Below are 14,158 nucleotides of genomic sequence, written 5' to 3'. Positions count from 1 at the left end.
GCTGGAAGGTTCTCTCCTCCTCCTCCTCCTCCTCCTCCTCCTCTCTTCTCCTCATGGTTACTCTTCAGGCTTAGCCCTACGGAGCCCTTATATACACCAGGCCCTGTGTCAGGCGCTCGGCTGCCCCCACCTGAGTCAGTGCCTGCCCCCCACCCCGCCAGCCCTGTGGGGGCTGTGGTCACCAAGTCACAGACCAAGGAACCCAGGCTGGGCTCAGGGGTCCGGGGGGCCGTCCGCCGGCCTCAGCAGATGCAGGGGCCTCACCACCAGCGCGGCCAGGAGCACCGGCCGAGGGTCCCAGCGCGGAAGCAGGCATTGGGCCTCCAGGAGGCCCCTCTGCGGGGACGGAGCCTCGGATTTGGGGACCTTCTGCCGGCCCCGTCGCCGCGGGTCTCTTCTTTTAGAAGGTGCTAAAACTCGCCTCGCCACTTCTCATCTGTGAAATCGGGCCTGGGAATCCGGGCGGTGACGGGGAGGCTGGCTGCCAGCAACCCAGAGCAATGCGAGGGAACAGCGAGACCCACGATGACGTTTGTTATCCTAACAACGTGGGGCATTCGAAATGGCCCGATGCACCGAGGAACCTATAAATGGTCAGGAGTTACAAACTGCCGCGCTTTTGATCACCTCTCCAGGTGCTGCTGGGCAGATCTGGGCACAGCGGGCGTCCTCACCTCCTCCTTTTCCTGTTCCTACAAACCCATGGGGCAGCTTGGCCAAATCCAGGAAGCAGCTTGGATTAACCGGACTCTAGAACCAGCCGGATGTGGGTTCAGACCCCAGCCACCCGCCCCCCCACTTCCCAGCTGCGTGAACTTAGCAAATTATTTGGCCTCCAGAATCTTGAGGTTCCTCAGTGGGAACCTGAGTGTAGAATAATCGCAAAGATGCAAAACACCGAATGGGGTAATTTAGCCTGATGGGTATTTGCTGGCGACTTCTGACGCTGCTCATGGGAGAAACCGTGGGCCGAGTTCGTGCTTGCTTGCAAGCCCTGCCCGCTCTCTCAGAGGGGGGCACATTTTGCCCCCCACATTCCTACCTCTTTCCTCCAAATCTGGAGATTTTGCAAAAGCCTATTAGCTTATCATGTAAACGAACCTGCAAAGTATAGAGTTTTAGATGCAAAGCAACCACCACAGGCACTTGGGAAGCTTTGCCGGGGAAGAGAGAAGCCTGCAGAGAAAACTTGAGCATCTAATTTTATTCCTAATTGAGGCAGAGTTTTCTCAGCCTGGTAGATATGGATCAAATAATTACAGCTCAACTGCTGTAATTTAGCACCTGGGCTATGGTGAAATTATTTTTTAATGCATCACCTGGGCTGTTTGATGTTTGATTTACGCTCAGATGTCAAGGTACTAGACGCAAATCCAACGCCGTGTTCCTAAGGCGGCTGCGGTGGTGGAGCCAGGAGGCTGGTGTGCAGGAGACGGCAGGTTGCTTAGCAACAGGGTGACCAAGCCCGGGGATGCGGGAGCCGAGCATTTCCTGGGACGCTGGACTGGTGGTTCCAAATCAGGAAAGTTCTGGGCAAACCTGGATGACAGGCCACTCAACATCAAAGATGTATTCCGGTTTCTTCTAAACACGCAAAAACACGATTTAGTCAGGGCAACAGCACATCCTGCTAAAAAAAAATGGTGTTTCTCTTGCAGCATGAGGGATGGTCTCATAATACAGGTCTGGCCAATGAGATGTGAGGGGAAGTCGCAAATAGGGCTTCCAGGGAAGCTAATTCAGCAGGTTCTTGTCCTTTTACATTTTCACTTCCCTGGATCTTCCCTGCCTGGGATGTGGATATAATGGCTGGAGCTGCTGCCTCTATCTTGGGACCGCGAGGTGATCTTGAGGACTGAGCTATGATTTTAGGATGACAGGACAGAAAGCAAGGAGCTCAGGCCCCTGACAACATTATGGAGCCACCATCCAGCACCCGGATTTTTTCTTTTACATAAGAGAGAAGTAGACCCCACATTTCTTGAAGCCACTGTCTTACATTCTGTCAGTAGCCTCCAAATCAATAAAGGGATCAAGCATCCTGGTTTCCTTGGGGTTGTCCCAGCTTTAGCAACAAAACCCCTCCATCCCAGGCAAAGCAGGATCGTTGGTCACTCGAGAATGGGATTACTCATGGACACAGCTGGGATTTGAGGGCTTGGGGGGTTGGGCTTCATTTGGGGGAAGATTTTTAGAGAAAAGATAATCCTGGAGGAGGCCCATGGGTGTGACAGGGTAGAGTGCAGCCTCCCCTGCCCTCGGCCAAGGACCAGAGAGAACATACCGCAGCCTACACTGGCATGAATGCAAAAAATCATAAGTGAGCAGAATCCATGGGGCTGGCACTCGTGCGTGAGGGGAGGTGGGGGCACGAGGTGGGGCAGGGAAACAGGCCCCTACCCCTCGACTCACTTGAAGGTCTCACTTTGAATTTCAGTCCGGCCGCTCAGCCGCTGGGTGGCTGTGAGGAAGTTGCTTAACCTCCCTGAGCCTTGATTCTCTCACTTGTGAAGGGAAATAATCCCAGGGCGGTTTTGAGGTGAAGAAACAGAGATACCGGGCAGTCGGCCCGTCGAGGAAATGGAGACAACCTTTCTCGCCTGCCCCTGCGGTAGAACCGTCTCCCCAGAGGGTCACTATTCAGTCAACGATCCATCCGGAGGAGTGAAGTGCCCCGGTTGTGCAAACGCAGCCTTGCCGAAGCAAGAGCACTTTTGTGCAGAGAAGCTTCCACAAAGGTTCACCTTCGGGCCCCGGCAGCAGCTCCCCCGCTCCGTCGGGGGGAGGCAAGCCCTGAACGGGTCTTTACAGCCGTGAAGACGGAGGGCGGACGTTGTCGAGTTTGTGGACTATGCCCCCACCCCCCCACCCCCCCGTAATTCTCGTCCGTGGCAGCACGGGGTGGATTTCCTACCAGTTACCCCACGGACACTGGGAGGGAGAGGCCAGGCCGTCGCTTGGCTGAAGGCCCTGCCGTCCCCAACGCCCGGCCCCCACGCTGTGCCCTCTGCTTTCCCCAGACACCACCTGCGGGCCACGCAGGACGCCGTGCAAGATGCTCTCGAACTTTCCTCGTGGCATCTGCTGGGCCGTGGGGAACCACGGAAACACTCCGAGGTAAATTATAAGCCCAAATACTCTGACGCTTTCTCCGTAAAGGACCTTATGGAAGACGTCTACAAGGGCCTGTGCTGCTCCCGCCTCTGGGGTTAGAGCCTGCTTTCCGGGGAAGGAGAAGCCGCTGCGGGCCTGCGTGGACAGCTCTCCGGTCAGCTCCAAGGCAGTGACCCCGCCGACCCTGGAACTTACGATGCCAACTCCGCCTGCCTCCTCCCCCCTCCGCAGGTGCCTTCCCTGGCCATCCCCCCGTTCTCCTCGGGTCCCCCTCTAAACTCCTGCCAGTGGCATCTGTCCTAGGTCAGGCTCCCCAGAAGCAGGACCTGACCTGAGAGTTCGCAGGCACATGGTTTACTAAGGACGGGCGGCCAGGGCAGGCCAGGGAGGACGTAGGGCGGCAGGCCTGGGGCGGGAGGAGAAGTAAGGTGTGATTTCAGGCGAGCCCGGGGAAGGTGGTTCCGGGGTGGCTTTGGCCTGACCCCACCGCAGGGACCCCGGGAGGGTAAGCCACCCCATGAGCCTTTCCTGACCTGGGGTGAGAGGCCCAAGTTTGCAGAACCCTGACCAGACCGTCTCCAGCTAAGGGCCGTGCTGGGCGTGCAAACTCACAAGACCATCCGGACCCCTGGGCCGGCCCCCGAAGTGCCGGGGGGACGAGCACCCAGGCACAGTGCAAGGGACATGTGGGAACCTGCAAGGAGCACCGTGACCACTGCTCCTCCTGCCTGGACATTTCAGGGGCCCAATATTTGCCCTCGTCCCCATAGATTACAGGCCCCCGAGCAAGGGCTCACATACATCGGACGTGTTTCTTTCCTCCATCCCTGAGCCCAGCCGACCCTCACCCTTGGTGGGTGAGTACAGGCATTAATCATCACGGGACAAATCTCATGACTGGCTTTGGGGTGCCCCCTCGCCCAGGCCCGCCTGGCCCGACTGCGCCCCTGTCCTACCTGCCGGGATGGCAAGGGCCTTCGGGGACACCAGCTCTCACGTCCTCCAGACCCGTGGTGTGCTAAGCAATGTCCCCGGACCAGCGACGCCGGCCTCGCCTGGGAACTTGTTGGAAATGCAGAACCTGAACCTCGAAGGAATCAGAAACCCTGGGCACGGGCCCAGAAATCTCCGCTGTCACCAGTCCCCTGCGATGAAGCACCACAGCCACAGCACGCTCGCTGGAGCCCTGCACACAGCTGGGGATGCCGAGGGGGCCGTCAGGCTGTTGCGGTCAAGGCATCTGTGGTGCTGGGGGGGTGGATGGGCAATGGCCCAGTGGAGATCCTGCCTTCCTGTGTGTCTTCAAGGCCACAGCTCATGTCACTATTCACTCGGTCACTCATCCAACCACCCTGTGCCTGTTTACCCTGTGCCAGGCTCTGTCCCGGGTGCTGGGGACGTGGTGTGAGCAACGCAAGTCTGGGGCAGGTGTTCTAGTCACAGAACAGATTTTGGAGAAGAAGAAACCCACTCAGGCCGGCTCAGGTTGAAAGGGAGTTTGCGGTAGGAACGCACAGGACCCTTGAAGACGCCGAGGGCAAGAGGTACCCTGGGCCTCCGGGATTTGGAGCTGGGTGTCTAGAAGCCAGCGTCCTGCCATGACCCCCAGAGCAAATGCTCTCAGCACCTCCAGCCTCTCTGTCCGTGACCCAGCTCTCCCCCTGGCTCCCTCTGCCAGGGCAGGGTCCCGGCTTTGCCCTCAGACAGTCTAGTCTCCCCAGAGGTCATAAAATAGACATTGCGGTTCTGGTTTCTGGACAAGCACATCCAAAGAATCACCACCTCCTCTCCGGTGCGTCCCTTGCTAACAGCACGCGAGGCTTTCCGGGAGCCCGGCGGCTCACTGGCCCACTCAGACCACACGTCCACTCCTTAACCAGCCTTGCAAGGGCAGCAGGGCCCAGGCAAACTTGCCACAGACCTGTCCTGTTTCTCCCAGTGCTCCCCTAAGCCCCATACCACTGCCTGGTCCCTCCTAGCACCTCGTCCTGCCTTCCATCTGCCCTCACCTGTATCTACCTACAGATAGCTACTGAGCCTTCCAAGAAGATCATTTATCATCAAGAACCAACGGTGACTCCTTATTACTTAGGGAGTAAGCAGCTGATCCTAGCACCCCGTCTAGTGATCCCCCGACGACCCTGACGAGTGGCGATGCTTCCTGGCATATCCTAATGTCCACCACTTGGTCAAATCCTATTGCTCTTGCATAGTGTCCAAGCGCTATGCCAGCTTCTACTTCTTGACTTTTCTCAGGCTTGTCCTAACCACTTGAAATACTCTCTCTGCAAATGAAGACCTGCCCATTCCTTAAATCTGGTTTTAAGAGGTGCTGGACACAGGGGCCAGTACCCCAGATAGCACACAAGGGCAACAGAAAAGATTTTCAAGCACAATGACTTGGGTTTGCATCCCATTTCCACCAGGACTGTGTGCCCTTGGCATGCCGAAGACCCATCTGAGTGTCGGTTTTCTCTTATTTAAAACAGCTCCAACAAATAAAATTAAAACAAAAAACCAGACAGCAATATAAGACATATCTCGTGGTGCTGTCTTGATGGTTAAGGAGGCAAAACACACTTAAGGCCCTTGGTGCCTGGCACATACTACATGCTCAATAGACTAAAATGCTCAGAAAACTCCCAAATCAGCAACTGGTGGCACTGCCGCTGTGGTTGCTCTTTATCCTGGGACCTGCCTGTTGCCCAGCAGACTTCCTGGCCTCCTGGCCTCATCTGCCTCAAAAGCCAGAGTGAATCTGAATCTGCTGCTGGCCTCTGGGTGGCTTTGTTCATGGGTGTGGAGCAGAGAAGACCCTGCCCAGGTGGTGCACCCGGACCTGGGCTCACATCCCAGCTCACGTGAGTCTGGCTGAAGTGAGCTCTGTTGGAGGTGTCTGGACTCTGCTTCCCTGTACCGCCCGGCAGTTTGCAGTCCTTATGTGATCGTCTCTGGACGTCCTTCCGCTTGCCCAGCCAGGGCACAACTACAGACTCTGAAATGTGCTCCCCGAGGCAGAAAGGCAGCACCAGGCTCTGTGAAGCGGCATGGAACAGGGTGAGACCCCTTCTCCACAAGGTAGAGGGTGGGTTGGAGAGTCCTGACCACCATCTGCCCTTCCCAGGGGAAGACAGAAGCTGCCCACGTCTGAGGCCTCCCAGAATGGGACAACAGCTTCTCTTTCTCCCTCCCTCTGCCGCTCCGAACTCGGAGGTTGTCAGAGGTAGACACTGTGATGCCATTAGGCCTGAGCCAGAGCTCATCGCCGCCTGCAGAGAACTTGTCTGGGTGGGAAGACTCAAGACTTTCAAACATGTCCCCAGACTCCAGGAGCATTTTGGGTGCCCTGACCTCAGCTCCCAAAGCCAGGCCGACAGCCTTTCCCTGTGTTTGGAGTAGAGGTGAAGTGCGTTGGGGAGGTGTGGTTGACAATGGTTGAACCATAGGAGAAACCCAAGGCTTCTAGAGGCTGTGGGCTCAGTGCTCCAGCTTGCTGGGTCTGTCTGCTTTTCTGCACGGGTTGGATCAACACAGGGCGAGCGGTTCCAGCTCCCCTGCCGGCTCCCACTGATGGGTAGCAACGGCCCCGTGTGCTTCTGCAGCTGAATCTGACCTGGCAGGGCTGCGCTGCTGCTGCTAGCTCACATGCACGTGGCATTACTGCACGCCAGACGACGCTAAGTGCTTTACATAGATCTGTTTTTCCCCATGATAACTCTGTGAGGTGACATATTTATACCTATGCTGCAGACAAGGAAACAGAAGCGCAGGTAACTGAAATCACCTGCCCCAGGACACACAGCCAGAAAGTGAAAGGTCCCAGATTCAAAGCCAGCCAGTCTGGTTTGGGCCCAGAAGTTTCTTAACCTCTGTGCTTTGTGGAGTGCTACAACGGACCGGTAATGTCTGCCACGGGCACTGTGCAAGGGATGTGGCATCTCCACATTTGTCAGTCTCTGATTCCAAGATTGTGAGACTTCCCATCCCGCTGAGACCCAAGCCGTCCTGTCCTTGTACAGAAGCTCCCTATTTGCATAGCAGTACTGGGACCATGAAAATGACCTCGGCATGTTGGAACCGTACAAGGCAACCTTCGTAGCCAACGGGGGGAATTACGATCATTTCATCACCTTTAAAATATTTTTGTCGACACATTGAAGACTCCCTTTCTGTTGGTCGTGAATGTGTGAAAAAATAGTAAAGTAATAGTTACTTAGTCCACTGTAATTTAAAACATTAGAAATAGTAAGAATTAAAGTGTTTTATTTCTTGGTACAAAAACCTTTTGATACCATGCCTTGGAGAATCATTATATTCCTTTCTCGATGTGGACAAGTTTCTGACTTTGAATCTTAGGGCTTTCAACATCGTGAAAAACATCTGAGAGTTCCAAAATGTGACATTTTTGCTTTTCCTTAGGGACATGTTCCTCCTTCTTGTCACGGATACTTTCCTCGTTTACTGACACGTTTGTCCCCACTGAGGTCCTCCGGCTGTGCACGGAGAGCTTCTCGAGCAGCAGTAGCACCACATTCCCCCCGGGCAGCTGTTTCTCCAAAAACTCCACTCACGCTCAATGCCAACTTCACTGCTGGAGTCAGTTGTCATTTCTTTGCTGTACTTTCATCTTAGTGGGCCGATTCCCTCCTGGGGTTGCTCACATTCCTGAAATGTCATGTGGGTTTTCCACTGGGAGACAAAGAGGCAGCACCACCACACACTTTGCTGTCTGTGTGCAGAAACCAGTCATCAGCAGGCAGAGGAAGGGACAAGATGGGTCCCTACTAGGGGCGCACCTCTGCCCCCTGGGTGGTGATCCTTGGCCTGAAGAGCTAGCAGTGAAGTTTGTACTTGATGTAATCATTCACCATGAATATACCATGGTAACTCGGAATCGCATCATGCTGTTGAGGGCCAGGTGTTAATTAACTAAAACACACTAACTGAAACTTCTGCATAGCAGAACTATGCAAAGAAAGGAATTTTCTAAAAAAAAAAAAAAAGAAAAAAAGAAGGAAAGAAAGAAAGAAAGAAAGAAAGAGAAAGAAAGAAAGAAAGAAAGAAAGAAAGAAAGAAAGAAAGAAAGAAAGGAATTTTCTGAAAAGAGCTCAGGAAGAAAGACCCCTCCCAGAAACAAATCAGTCAGGGAAGCCTCAGGAAGCCTTCTCAGAAGAGGCAGGGCAGGGGTATAGACAGGCAGAGCAGAGAACTGAGCCTAGTTGCTCTGGACAGTACCCTCTGTACCCTTGGCAGCAGAGGAGATGCATCTAGATCTCTTCCTCTTCATATTCGTACAGTGGCTTCCATTCGGAAGCCCTTGGTGTTCTCAAGAATAGGCTTACTTTTCTTCTGTCTTCCCAATTCTAGATGCATCTCCTCTGCTGCCAAGGGTACAGAGGGCACTGTCCAGAACAAGGGGGTACACGACATGGTCTCAGATGGTACACAGATGAACAATTCTGCTCTTATCACTATTTTATTTTTATGCCTGGCTTCTGTGTATGGAAACCAACACTTGTTTCCCATTTATGGAGAGGTTCTTTTTCAATGAATGCATATACCTGAGAAGAGGGAGTCAATTATTACTACGGATTGTATTAAGAATACACCAAAATGTGGGGCGCCTGGATGGCTCAGTTGGTTACACGTCGGACTCTTGATTTCAGCTCAGGTCATGATCTCAGGGTGAGGAGATCGAGCCCTGCCATCAGCCTCCACACGCAGCAGGGAGTCTGCTTGAGATTTTCTATCTCCTTCTGCCCCTACCCAAATAAATAAATAAATCTTAAAAAAAAAAAAGAATATATCGAAATTTGCTGCATGAATCACCCTGCAACATTGTCACTGTGCATCTCATGGACTTTGACTCAAGGTTCATACATGAGAGTGTAAGGGCACAGCCCAGCACATGGATCTACTAGGACTCGCGTTATGAGGAATAAAACCCCAACTCAAGTTCCTCAGAAGGGAAAAAAGGGTCTGCATCTCAGGGGTGGTGAGGGGAGACAACGGTTTAGTTATTGTTGACTCAAATAGCTAAAATGCCTAGTGATTGCTCTGGCTTGGTGTAATCCCATTCCTGAGATGCAATCTCTCTCCCTGGCTTGGCTCTACTGCTCTTGAGTTGCTTTACCCTTAGTCTGTTCCCCCCACCATGGAGGCCCCTGACGATTCCGGCCTCAACATCTATACCATGTTGTCTTCAAACATCCATTCCTCCAACTTCCTTGCAAATATATCTCTGATTTTATTTTGATTAGCATTATGCCAACTAAAAATATTGCCCAGACTCACTTGCAGTGAGGATTAGCATGTGACCCAGCTCTGATCTAGGTCAGAGATAAGGTGGGGCCTCAGGAAAGCCGTTCCTTTTTTTCAGATTAAAAGGTGATAGAAATGAACAATTACCGTTTCCTTTCAGTCCTCCCTCTGTTTTTTCCTGGAGTATGGATGCAATTGCTGGAAGTCTGGCAGCCAAATTGCAACCATGAGTATAAGAGACAGAGAAGCAGGGAACCAGAAGGGGCCTGGGTCCTTGATGGGTTTTTTTGATGCAGCTTCATCAGCCTAGACTGTTGACCTCCAGTGGGGAGTAAGAAAAATAAACCCTTCTTACTTACGCCACTATGGTTTCTATGCATGCAGCCTAAAGAATCCAAAAGAGAGGGGATCCTTGGGTGGCTCAGAGGTTTGGCGCCTGCCTTCAGCCCAGGGCGTGATCCTGGAGACCCGGGATCAAGTCCCACATCAGGCTCCCTGCGTGGAGCCTGCTTCTCCCTCTGCCTGTGTCTCTGCCTCTCTCTTTCTCTCTCTCCCTGTGTCTCTCATGAATAAATAAATAAAATATTTTTTTAAAAAAAGGGAACCCTGGGTGGCGCAGCGGTTTAGCGCCTGCCTTTGGCCCAGGGCGCGATCCTGGAGACCCGGGATCGAATCCCACGTCGGGCTCCCGGTGCATGGATCCTGCTTCTCCCTCTTCCTCTGCCTATGTCTCTGCCTCTCTCTCTCTCTCTCTCTCTGTATGACTATCATAAATAAATAAAAATTTAAAAAAATAATAAAAAAAAAGAATCCAAAAGAGAATGTCTTCTACCCAATAGGCCCAGCCAAAATTCCAGGGCTGTCACTCACTGGATCACTTTAAACTGACTCCAGTCATGTGTCAGCCCTTAAACCAATTGCCTCAGCCATGGGCGTGGACGGTGCCAATTGGCCAGTCATGGGATACAAGCCTATTCCAGGGTATGGTCAGCCCCACTGATTCCCTCTGGAAAAGTGGAGAGCTGATACCTACATGGAAGTGATGGATGAATGCAAGGCCCAGCAGCTGCTGCAGTACACAGCAGGGGACAACCTGGCCCTGATGCAGACCCCACGTTCTCAGGGATTCTCCACCAGCCTTGCCAACCGGATTTCCTCCTGGCTCTTTTGTCTCCCCGATCCTAGAATTTGGTGCCACTTTCTCCCTTCCTTTGTTCCCCTCTTGCTTTAGCAGCCAACATACAAGACCCTAATCCTCTTCCTTTATTTTGTCAAACAGTCCCAAACTCCATCACCATCCCGATATAGACCTCCGCCCCATCTTAGTCTATACAAAAAATAAGTTATAAGAGTTTCCTTTCCAACCAAGTGGTCTCTACTGTGGGTCTCCACACCTGGGAAATGGCAGGAACTTTGACAAGAAAGTTTCTTCCTTTCATCCATCAATATCCTCATTTAGTCCTGGGCCGACCCCCCTCCAACCCCTTCAGCCTCTAGAAGCAGTTTGGACAGGACACCCCAGCAGTAAACAGTGGCAGCTTGGAAGGCATGTCATCTGACTTTGAATCCTATGCCCTGTGTCATCTTAGTAGACTTGTCAGATTTAGCAAAAAAGAGTAAGAATATCCAGTGAAATATGAGTTTCAGATAAATAATGAGTAACTCGTTAGTATCAGCCCAAATTGCACGTGTCCTGAACTTCCCCCCGGCAGCCAGAGAAAATGCTCCAGGCTCACACAGCCTCCTTTCCAAGATCTAGAAATTAAGTGAATTCCCAATCTGGCGAAGAGTGAGTGATATGATGTCACGGTCCGTAGCACATAGTAGGGGCTCAGGACATTGCTGATAATGCAGCCACAGCCAAGTCCTGGGAGGTGTGAGTGGGTTTTATCTCCCTTCCAGGTACACAGAGTTATGCGTTCAGCATATATTGGTTGACACATTGGGTGGTTTTCACAAGGAATGGAGACGGTGGCCAGCTGTGTGGCCAGAACCTAAGGAGACTATCAGAAAGTAGTAGTTGAATGGCCACCAGCCCATTTTTCTAGTTACCAGCATGAAACAACCAGCCCTTCTAGGACCCTGCCAATGATGACATGACCAGAATCATCGCCTCACGGGGCATTGAGGAGGTAGGAGAGGATGTGGTGGGAACAAGCACAGAGTTAAGATCCGGATTCCACACATAATTAGTTCCCTGGCCTTGGGCGAATCATTTCAACTTTTGTGGACCTCAATTTTCTCATCTGTCAAATGGGGGATCAATAAGGGTTGCTCAGCCTGCCTTGTAGCTCAGACAAAAGAAATGAAGGTTGTCCCAGAGGGTGGAAGTGAAAGCATTTCGGAAAATCAATGTGCCAACAATGTCCCTTACCACCGGTCACCTGTGAGGGAGGTGGGCAGAAGCCATGTGGCCTCCGAGGGTTTAATACTCTCCTCTGCTTCTCTGATCTCCATCCTTGTCCACATAAGTCTCGGGAACTTAACAAGAGAGTCCCTACTATTTGTTCCAGAGCCCAGTACCGTGCCTGGAGTGACAGAGAAACAGAAACCAGGAGCGGGTTGCATGCTTATTCAGGATGATTCAGTTTGGTACGAAGGGCTGTCTCCAGCAGCCTCCTGGCATCCAGAGAGTGGCCAGAATCAGAATAATAATCGCAGTGATCATAATAGCCGGCTTTGAACCGGAGTGTACCGGGTGGCTGACCTGCCCTGAGCACTTGACATGGATTATTTCCTTTACCCCGAGAAAGCGCTTGTACTGTCCTCACTGCACAGGTGAGGAGAATGAAGCCCAGAGCGGTGACTCAGTCACTGGCCCAAGTCACCCCGCCAGACCCAGAGCCCCCACCACACGCGTGTTCCAGCCTCTCTGCGCCTCCTCCTTCCTGGAGCCAGGAGGCCGCTCAGGGTCACGACTCCACCCTTTCTCACCAGGTGTTTCCAGCCGGATGGGACCTTCCGCGTCTCCATTCCCTCACCTCTCCAGCTGCACAGTAAAGATGCTCCCTGAGCAAAGCATCCCCAAAGCACCACAGCCCGATGCGCGGGGATGGAACCCCGGGATTGCCATTGACCTGCTGTGTGACTGGGAGCACATGACCTCATCTCTCTGAGCCTCTCTTTCCTCCTCTGCACACATGGGAACAGTAATGAGAGGCCACCCCATGAGCTACCTTGAGGCCTCGGTGAGATGGAGCCACAACGAACACGGAGCCTTGTTACCAGAAGGCCGATCGGGCCGCGCCAACAACGCACAGCGGACTTTGCAGAAAAAGCGCTGCCTCTTGTCCTTCCAGGCTTCCCAGCTAAAGCTCTCCCCTGAAGGGGAGGAAATCCCCCTCCACCTCTTCTGTTCAGCCCGTGGACATAGAATGCGCCTTTCTACTGATCAAAAGCACACTTTCCCACATGCCAAACACGCGGGGCATCTTCCTTACAATTGCTGCGGGGAAAGCTAAGGGTCGGGGGCCTTCAAACACTCAGAATATAGAATTTTTTAAGTGATTACAAAAATGATCATGTGTCTATGCTCTTTGCTCAACCAGGTAATTTTCATTGTTTAAGAGCAGGGCAAAAAAAAAAAAAGAGCAGGGCTATATATTTGGCTGGAAATGCAGCACCGGGGAATCAGAAGACTTTTTAGTCTGGATTCGTTTTAATTCCTATGGAAACAATGTTCTCCGTTCCAGCGCTCGCTTGGCTTTCTTCTAATTAGCACCGAATAACAAAAGTATAACAGTAGCACCTCTCCTCCCAACTCTTCCAACAGCCTGTCAGAGACGGAACAGTGTGAAAAACAGCTCGGTTTATGAGCGACTTTGTCATTTTTTTCTGTCTAGAATAAAACACACTCACCTGCGGGGGGTGGGGGGCTGAAAAAAGGCCCTGAGGATGTCACTGTAGGAAAACAGGCCCAGGGTGGAAGCCGGGAGGTTGGAGGGTGGGAAGCGAGGGCATGAGGCAGCTGGGGCTTTTACCTCAATCAGAAAACTGATTAACTGTGCGACCATCGACAAGGCACCTTCTTTCCCTCCTCTGGCCCGATGGAAGGATGAATGCAGAGATGCAGGGATGCATAGATAAATAGAAACAAATATATCCATGCCCCCCCACCCCGTGCTAGCGCAGCTGGGTCCTTCTAAGTATGGTGCATGCTTTGCCTCAGCAATGCCCCCGTCCCCGTTCCCCCGCGAATTCTTCCTACTTTACAGATGAGCATCTGAAGCCCAGGATCACAACTATCAACAGACAGCAGACCTGAGGCTGCAACTCTGTCCTGCCAGGCTTCAAAACCCATGCCATCCCCGCCTCCCATCCTCAAGCTGCACAGACAGGAGGCTGAGAAACGGAGCCCCTCCTGGATCTTTCCATTGCCATCAGGGACTAGCGTGGCCTTTAAAATCATTCATTCAGGGGCACCTGGGTGGCTCAGTTGTTGAGCACCTGCCTTCGGCTCAGGGCATGATCCCAGGGTCCTGGGATCGAGTCCTGCATGGGGCTCCCACAGGGAGGCTACTTCTCCCTCTGCCTGTGTTTCTGTTTCTGTGTGTGTGTGTGTGTGTGTGTCTCTCATGAATAAATAAATAAAATCTCTTTTTAAAAAATCATTCATTCATTCAACACCGAGGCGTCATTCAGCAGCCCCTGGACCCCAGGGTTCAAAAGGAATTAAGACAGGCACCTGCCCTCCAGGGACTCACAGTCTACAGAGGAAGCCAGGAATGGAAATAACTCTTATTGGTGTGACAAGGTATTTCTCAACCATCTACTGTGCGGATGG

General features: G+C 52.5%; 1 long non-coding RNA gene across 2 annotated transcripts in view; it reads left to right on the top strand.

Moving 5' to 3' along the window:
- LOC112674157 (uncharacterized) overlaps window positions 1-12,884 on the top strand; it is a 29,014-nt gene extending 16,130 nt beyond the window's left edge. The window contains exons 4-5 of one of the 2 annotated variants that reach the window (XR_004809058.2): window positions 11,278-11,507; window positions 12,313-12,884. This is a non-coding gene — a long non-coding RNA (uncharacterized LOC112674157). The remainder of the gene's footprint in view (window positions 1-11,277; window positions 11,508-12,312) is intronic. The other variant, XR_003145268.3, reaches the window with a different exon arrangement.
- Window positions 12,885-14,158: the final 1,274 nt, after the last annotated feature.

Source organism: Canis lupus, chromosome 24 (assembly GCF_003254725.2).
Source record: "Canis lupus dingo isolate Sandy chromosome 24, ASM325472v2, whole genome shotgun sequence".
NCBI classification, from domain to species: Eukaryota; Metazoa; Chordata; class Mammalia; order Carnivora; family Canidae; genus Canis; species Canis lupus.
The sequence above is the reverse complement of the archived record's forward strand: the minus strand, read 5'-3'. Positions and strand labels throughout refer to the sequence as shown.